Source organism: Callospermophilus lateralis, chromosome 10 (genome assembly GCF_048772815.1).
Source record: "Callospermophilus lateralis isolate mCalLat2 chromosome 10, mCalLat2.hap1, whole genome shotgun sequence".
NCBI classification, from domain to species: Eukaryota; Metazoa; Chordata; class Mammalia; order Rodentia; family Sciuridae; genus Callospermophilus; species Callospermophilus lateralis.
This window is the reverse complement of record NC_135314.1, coordinates 119,020,712-119,029,630: the sequence shown is the minus strand read 5'-3', so window position 1 is coordinate 119,029,630 and position 8,919 is coordinate 119,020,712. Positions and strand designations below refer to the sequence as shown.

Genomic DNA, 8,919 nt, shown 5'->3' with positions numbered 1-8,919 from the left:
CCCCCCTCCAAAAAAAGAAAAAAAAAAGAAAAAAGGACTGGAAATGCAGCTCCATGAAGTAACCCTTTAGAGCCATCTGAACCTGTGGTTCCCAAATTGCAATTCCTAAGGCCCCAAATAAAGTCCTTTAACTTCTGCAGTTTTTGAGGTTGAATTGATCAACACATTGAACTCAAAGGTGATGAAAGTTGGACTTTAAGAAGTTTAGGGGCTGGGGATGTGGCTCAAGTGGTAGCACGCTCGCCTGGCCGCTCGCATGCGGCCTGGGTTCGATCCTCAGCACCACATACAAACAAAGATGTTGTGTCTGCCGAGAACTAAAAAATAAATATTAAAAAAATTCTCTCTCTCTCTCTCCTCCCTCACTCTCTCTTTAAAAAAAAAAAAGTTTAGAACTGGACACAGAGGTGGATGCCTACAATCCCATCGACTCAGGAGACTGAGGCACACAAGATCAAGACCAGCTTTACCACTGTAGCCCTAAACAACTTAGTGAGACCCTTCCTCAAATAAAAAATAGAAACGGGTTGGGGTCATGGCTCAGTGGTAAAGTGCCCTGGGTTCAATCCCTAGAGAAGAAGGAGGAGGAGGAACCCAGCATGGTGGTGCTCGACTGTAATCCCAGCTACTCAGGAGGCTGAGGCAGGAGGATCACAAATCTGAAGGCAGCCTGGGCAACTTAGCCAGAACTTGTCTTAAAATAAAAACGTTAAAAGGCGGGGGCCAAGGGGGTAGAGATGTGGCTCAGTGGTAAAGCACTTGCTTAGCATGCATGAGGCCCTGAGTTCAATCCCCAGACCCATCAAAATAAAATTTAAAAAGTTTAGAAATTCTAAGCCCAATTTTAAAAAGATAAGGAATATCATCTAATCATTGTGTCAGTGGTCACCGTCCCTGATAAATTAGCCAAACTGAAAAGCTGTAGAGAGAAGGAGAAGTCTAGAACCAGACAGTCTGGGCCCAAATCCTGTGAGCAAGGCCTTGGCCAAGGTCTCCCAAAAATGGAACTGAGCAAAGCAACCCATCCCACAAAATTATTGTGATGTTGAACGAGGTGTTTACCACTAATAATTAATTTAGTACTAAGAAATCACATAAAGGGGCACGTGAACATGTTCAGCACCCAGTGAGCAAACAGTGCTCCCCATCATAATCTTCAGGGGACCACAGAAGCCGGGAGGAGGTGAATGTTCCTGCTGATGGAAGTCAGACCTGGGCCCATGGAGCTGTCCCCGCAGGTGGGCTCCCCTCGCTCCCTGAAGTTTATACGTGATGCCAACAAATCCTGGGCTTCCTCGAGTCTGTGTGCACAATTGTTTGTGTCCACACTTGTTAACAATAAACTTCAATTTCTAAAGTGTGACCTAATTTTATAATACTCTGGCTCTATTTGGATGTGCTAAGAATCCTCCGGGTCACTATTTCCAGGAATAACCCTTTATTTTCCTTTATTACCCCCAGCTTGGGAGTGCTCTCCAAAGGTCAAAATGTAAAGTCAGGGTTTCCTTTTACCCACAAACACAAGCCCAGTTTAATTTTGTCCTTACGCTCATAAACACACACACACACAAAATTACTTCTCTCTTTCTTCCTTCCTATCTTTCTTTTTTTCTTTCTGATTAGGGTCTCACTGTGTTGCCCAGGCTGGCCTCAAACTTGTGATCCTCCTGCCTCAGCCTCCCAAGTAGCTGGAATGGTAGGTGTCCATCTTAACATTTGTATACTGCTAAACAATTTGTGAAGATTTTTCAAATACACTCTAATTCAGTCCTCGGAATAGCACTTTAAAACAAGCCAGGGAGCTATTCTTACTTTCTTCTCCTGGATATGGAAGCTGATGGTTAGAGAAAGAACGTGACTTGATCCTTCCTCCTCTGTCCCAGTGATGCTGAGGCCACCTCCCCACCCCCCCACCCCCATCCCCCCACCCCCATCCCCCCCATGAAGATAGTATTTCTACCATTTATTATGTATTTATTATTTATTATGTATAATTTTTTCCTCCCCAGAGCCCTAGAAGGAGGAATTATAAAGCTCATTTTTACAGAGCTCTCACTTGATCTCAGCAATTTTTTTTTTTTTTTTTTTGGTACTGGGGAACCCAGGGGTGCTTAACCATGGAGTCACATCCCCCAGCCCTTTTTATATTTTATTTAGAGACAGAGTCTCGCTAAGTTGCTTAGGTCCTCCATAAATTGCTGAGGCTGTCTTTGAACTCAGGATCCTCCTGTCTCAGCCTCTGGAGTCACTGTGATTACAGGTAAGCGCCACCACACCCCATTGGTCTCAAGCAATTTGATTCCAACACAGGGAAGTTTCTAACAGGTATCTTCTGCCTTTAAACTTGACCCCTGCTGCCCTAAGACTTTTTATGTGTATTTGTTTGGGTTTTTTGTTTGTTTGTTTGTTTGCTTTTTGCTTGCTAGGAATCCAACCTGGGGTCTCCTGCAAGCTAGGCAAGGGCTTTACCCCTGAGCCACACCTCCAGCTCTTACCCTGACTTTAAATGCCCTGAGAAGACTAAATGAGATAGGTATGTCAAGAGCTCTCTGGAAGCCGTAGTTGAGTGGATCTCTGCCCTGTCATAGACTGATTTCCATCCACCACAGTGGCCCGAGTGCAGGCTCAGAGGGCTTTTTGATAACATCACAGGAAGAAAACATTGGTGTCAGCTCATGATTTAACCTCAGGAAAATGCTGGCCCTTTATCTTTCCAATCACACAAGGACGTGAGAATACACAGACTCCCAACAACTGGGGAGGCTGAGGCAGGAAGACCACTGGAGCCCAGAGTTCCGGAGTCAAGGCTGGCCAGGCCAACCCAGCAGGACCCCAACTCAAAAAAAAAAAGGCTGGGGTTGTAGCTCAGCGGTAGAGCGCTCACCTTGTGTGTGGGGGACCCTGGGTTCAATCTTCAGCACCACATAAAAATAAACAAGTGAAATAAAAGTATTGTGTCCAACTACAACTAAAAAATATTTTTTTAAAAAAAAAAAAGTGCACACAATGTTTAAACTGAGAAAAACTACACACATTCTTGGAAATGCTCAAATCAAGAAAGCAGTTTGAAGAAGTATTTTAAAGTTAAAAAAAATCCATGTAATTACCTCCCAGGTCAAGAAATAGCTCATCATGTGAGCTAAAATAAATCCTTTCTCTTTATAAAAAAGCAAAAAAAATTCATCACAGCACCCAGAAGGCCCCTGGGGGACCCTTCTGCATTCTCTCTACCAAAGCAGATAGTTCCTCTCACTTTTATGGAAGTCCACTTCTTTATAGCTTTCCAGGTAACAGACATTTCTAAACACGGTAGTTGCCCCTTGCCTATAATTGAATTTCACGTTAACAGGGTCATTTGATGCATGCTTTTGTATGACAGGCTTCTTTCACCCAATGTTGTGTTTTTGAGAGCCTCCGTGATCACAGGGATGGGTGCTTGGTTTTCGTTGCTGTATAGTATTCCACCTCACAAACACACCAGCAACTATTTATCTGTTTTATGGGGATTTTCCAATTTGAGGCTGTGGGGCATAACAGTGCTTTGCAGACCCCTCACCTACAGAGTCACTGGTCATTTTTATGAATCTGCCTGCTTTTTCTCTCTCTCAACTGCCCAAGGACGATGAGTTCCCTTTGTACACACCCTACCCCACCCCTACCACCTTGTCTGCTGTTCTGTTTGGAAATGTTGAAACATTTCAGTACAAGCTGAGAATTACAAGCCGTTGAAGAAATAGGAGGTCAAAGACTTCCCGGAGGTCTCCCTTCCTTTCTACTTCAGATTTGACTTCTGATAACAATAGCAAGAACAACAAAAAAATACTTAAAAGCATGAAAAGAATTCTTATTCATTTCCTTGAGATCTGGGGGGCGGAGGGAATGGGGGGAGCTAGTGCTGAGCTTCTTGGTGTTGCTGGGAAGGCCAGGCCCAGGCTTACCACCTCAGGCAGGAGAGGGGTTCCACTTCCGCCCAGGAGAGGGGACAGGAGAATGCCTGGCAGCAGCCTCTGCTGTCTGGGCCTCTACTCCTATTCAGGGCCTGATCCATAGCCAGTTCCCAGGACCATTTGGAGAGGACAATGAGGCGAGCACAGAGGGCCTCATTCTAGCTGTGGGCCATGCAAGAAGCTGAGAGGTCTGCCTGGGCCATCCAATGCCCCACAATCCTGGCTCAGAGAAAGTGGGTCTGGGGAAGGGCTGAGGCCGTAGCTCAGGGGTAGAGCATTTGCCTAGCATCATCTGCCCACAGGATTGCATCCCTCCAAGGACATCTTCTATATTATTTTGGATGTCCATTGTTTCATTGCATTGGACTTAAGTTTTTTCAATAATCTACTCTTGGCAGGAGCATCCCTGGTGCCATCTTTCTGGAAGGCCATGTGGGAATAAGAATCTGAAGTCTGGAAGATGTGCTTGACCTTTGACCCAGCAGCACCACTTCTAGGAAGGCATCCTAAGGAAATAATCAGACAATAGACACAGACTATTCACGGCAGTATTGTTTATAATACGGAAAAGTCAGAGACACCCCAGTTATAAGAAGGAACCAGCTAAGTAAATAAATCCCTGGACATCTTTATAGGAGTGCTATCAAAGAGTATTTAACGGCTTGGAACACTGTTTACAATAAGAAAGAAAAGCACTTTACAAAATGATGATTAACAATACGATTCCAAAGAGGGGGTGAAAAAACTGAAAGGATATATACCTTCAAAGAAATAGATCCATGAATCTAGACTTAGTTATAGGGTCAGTATATACTTTATGTGCTATTTTTAAATCTTTACTTTTTCATTTGCAAAAGTAATACATGCTCATTGAAAAAAAAAAAAACTAAGTAAAATTTTGAGTTAGTTTTGCCTTCATTCAAGACCACTTCTTGGAGGCAAATGCTATCAACAATTTGGTGTATCTCCTTCCAGACCTCTTTAAGTTTTCAAGTGCTTTACAACTTACTAAACAAATCTCTCTCTCTCTCTTTTTTTTGGGGGGGCATTGGCATTGGGGGATTGATGTGTGTGTGTGTGTGTGTGTGTGTGTGTGTGTGTATACTGGGGATTGAACCCAGAGGTGCTTATCCACCAAGCCACATCCCTTTTTTGTGTGTTTTCATTTTGAGACAGGGTCTCATTAAGTTGCTTATGGTCTCACTAAGTAGCTGAGGCTGGCCTCAACTTATGATCCTCCTGCCTCCCAAATTGCTGGGATTACATGAGCACATCAACACACCCGGCTCGTAAATATCTCTTAATTATCCTAATAACCTTGTAGCTCAGTATTTTTATTTCCTGATTGATTAATTGATTGACTTGTTTAAATTTTTTGGTACTGGGGATTGAACTAAGGGAAGTTTTACCACTGAGCCCCATTTCCCAGAGACTCCTTTACTTCATGGGACAAAATCTACCCATCCGCACTTTGAATTCTCTGGCCCCAGTTTCTCTTCTGAGCTCGAGTCTTGTTGATTGGTCCTGGCACACCTAACAGTATTGACCCAGGGGACGGAAATAGCCTTCTCTAAGGAGCTGCTCAATCACAACGATGGAAACAGAAGCCAGTTAGATGTCGCACTAAGGGTCCAGACAGGGCCAGCTCCCAGGCCTCTAATAGAAAAGGTGTCAGGTGAACCGGGGGGCTGAGAAAATTAAAAAAAAAAAAAATAGTCCATAGGTGACTGGCAGGTCAGGGTGAGTATGCTAGTGTTGAGTTACCTCCAACATCCAATCCCGCATTGAGCTGGGCTGGACCATCTGAGATGATACAGAAATTCACTTACTTTTCTGTATGAGAAAATCCAGGATATTTGCACCTCCATCACCACTCACCTTAATCTTCTGTTCTAAACTTCTTTGCAAGAACTAGATGCCCTTTACCAACCAGGTATGTGTGTTGCTGGATAGGGATGGAACCAGGGACTCTTGCATGCTAGGCAAGTGCTCTGCCACTGAGCGCCATTCACATTTCCCAGCTCAGTTAACATTTCTTGATATAAGGTGTGTTGTTGATGCTTTTCCTTATTAATTTGATTTTGATTAGTCCTGCTCATTGATCACCAGAATAAAGTCCTATCTTAAACTTCTTTGGTTGGGAGTGAGGCACCAAGGATTTTACCTCCACTGTTAAGGGATGGTCAGCTCCAGGGTGTTTGCTGTATTATTCCTGACATGTTGGGGTTGTGTTAGGTAGTTCATCCAAAAGGGGCCAAGACTCCTTAGAGGGCCTGGGAGCTCTGGCACAAACGGCTCAGCCAGCTCCACGGCAGGCTGGGAGTTTCCATCTTCTCTGGGGCCGCGAGGGATTACACCTCACATCCTAAAGTCTGGGTGGCCTCCATTCGCAAGGAAAGCAAACATCCTCTAAGTAGACAGGTGGTTGACCTCAAAGTCTTTCTTGGATTGGGCTTCCTTGGCCTTCCTTCCTTCAAGGTCAGTTGATGATGCCAAATGATAAATGTCATATACTGAACCTCAAGTTTTTCTTTCTTCTCCATACACACACTACATATGCATGTATAAAACCTCATTTGCAATACCCATAAGTCTTAAGTTGATAATTTGGCAATATAGAAAATTCCAAGTTACATTCCTTTCACAAAGAGAAAAAAAAAAGAGTATGACATTTAATGATGTCTGGTTTACATATTCCAGTTTCTGATTTAAAGCAAAACACCCTGCAGATGGAAAATGGTCCTCAACTTAGTTTTGTGGGTTTTTTCTTTTTCTTTCTTTCTTTTTTTTTTTTTTTTTTGTACTGGGAATTGAACCCAAGGGTGCCCTACCACAGAACCATGTCCCCAGTCCTTTTTTTATTTTTTATCTTGAGGCAGGATACACTGCATAAGGTCTCACTAAGTTGCTAAGGCTGGCTTTGAACTTGAGATCCTTCTGCTTCAGCCTCCTGAACCACTGGGATTGCAGGTGTATACCACGGCACCTGGCTTCCCTTTTTTCTTTCTTTCTTATTTTTTTAAATTTTATTCTTCACATTTAATTCTTTAATCTACCTGAAATATATATATATATATATCTATATATATCTTTTATTTGTTTATTTTTATATGGTGCTAAGGATCGAACCCAGGTCCTCACACGTGCAAGGCAAGTGCTGTACCACTAAGCCACAACCCCAGCCCCCTTTTTCTTTTTTAAGATGGGAGATATGTGTACATATTAATAGGAAAGATCAAGAGAGAAAAACTAGTGATGGGCATATACCCAAGAGAAATGGGGCTTATCTCGACCAAAAGATACATATGAGAATATTCATAGCCACTTTTATTCGTGATGGCAAAAACTAGAACCCAACTATTCCTCAGTAGTTTCTGGCTATCTGTTGTGGTGCAACCAACAATTCCAAAACTTAGCGGTTTAAAACAACAACATCACACCTCAGGATTGTGCAGTCCAGGAAGTCAGAGCGGGCACAGTAGAGACGGGTCATTTGGCTCTGATCTCTGGGCATTGCCTGGAATGACTTAAATGGCTGGGGGCAAAAGGGGGAACGTATTTTTTTCCTACCCTCAGTTTTGTCCTCTGGCTAACTTGCGGCATGTGCTTTTAAAACAGCCAGACTCCTTCCACAGTGGTTCAAGGATCCAGGAGGAAGGAAGCGAAATTGCCCATCCTCTTAAAAGCTAGACCTGGAATTAGCAAAGGGTCACTTCTACCAGCCCAGTTCAAGAGCACACAGATCCAGCTCTTAAGGGGAGGAAGGTCAGAGAACGTGTGGCCATTTCAAATACGGCACAATTAGTAAAACAGGTAAATCGTTGTACACTCATACAATGGAATACTGCACAGCAGTAAAAAAGAATAAACTGCTATTCACAGTGAGTGAAGGTCAAGTGCATAATGATAAGTGAAATGTCAGACCCCCAAAAATGTATTTTTTTTTTTTTTAGTACAGGGATTAAACCCAGGGGCACTTAACTACTGAGCAATGTTCCCAGCTCTTTTTATTTATTTATTTATTTATTTATTTATTTATTTTATGTATATTCTTTGTGTATTTTAGCATATTTTACCTTTAAAACAAATTTTGTACAATATCAATGTATCTCGGAGTAGTTGAACAGTTTTAAAAAAAAACAAAAAAAGCTGAGTATATACTAAGCCATAAGACTTAGTTTCGTGCCATTATAATCTGACTACTGAAGAAAAAAGACCTGAATTACAATAACCTATCTAGCAAAATTTTCCAATTTACAAATCTTTTGAAAGGGCAATAGTAATGCAATTCATATCAGAACATCCAGTTAATACAATTAACAAACAAACCACAATTTTGCTAATGGTAGAACTTTCTACTGGTCTTTCAATTCCTTCAGCCTTCTGATTGCAGACTTGACTGTGACGGCAGAAGTGGTGTTGTAGGTCCAGGCACCACCAGCCACTGTTTTCATGCAGGAACCACAGTGCCAGATCCCCACAGCCCGTCTCTTCATCTTGGTTTTGCCACAGAAGGAACATGTGTTCTTGGCGTGCTGGCTGATTTCGATTTTCTTCACCATTTTCCGGAGGGAGGCGCCGTAGCGGGTCCCATATTTACCTACGATTCCGACTTTCTTAGTGCGTTTAGCCATGTCGCTGAGACTTAGGCCCGAGACCGAAGAGCATTTATTTTTTATTTTGAAACAGGGTTTTGCTAACTTGCTTAAGGCCTTACTAACTTGCTGAGGCTGACTTTGAACTTGGAATCCTCCTGCCTCAGCCTCCGGAGCCGCTGGGATTACAGGCATGCACCGCCATGCTCAGCCAAAAGAATGTATTCTGAAATAGCGTATTTGTATGAAATTTTGTTTGCATACAACCCAGGGTGGTAGAGGTCAGGTGGGTAGCTATTCCTGAGGGGTTGCTTACTTGGATAGGACTTGTGGGAGACCCCAGGAGTGTCAGAAAGTATCTAAATTTTGATCTGGGC

General features: G+C 42.9%; 1 pseudogene; it reads right to left on the bottom strand.

Moving 5' to 3' along the window:
• Window positions 1-8,224: 8,224 nt before the first annotated feature.
• On the bottom strand, window positions 8,225-8,605 carry LOC143408515 (large ribosomal subunit protein eL43 pseudogene; annotated as a pseudogene).
• Between the last annotated feature and the right edge of the window lie 314 nt (window positions 8,606-8,919).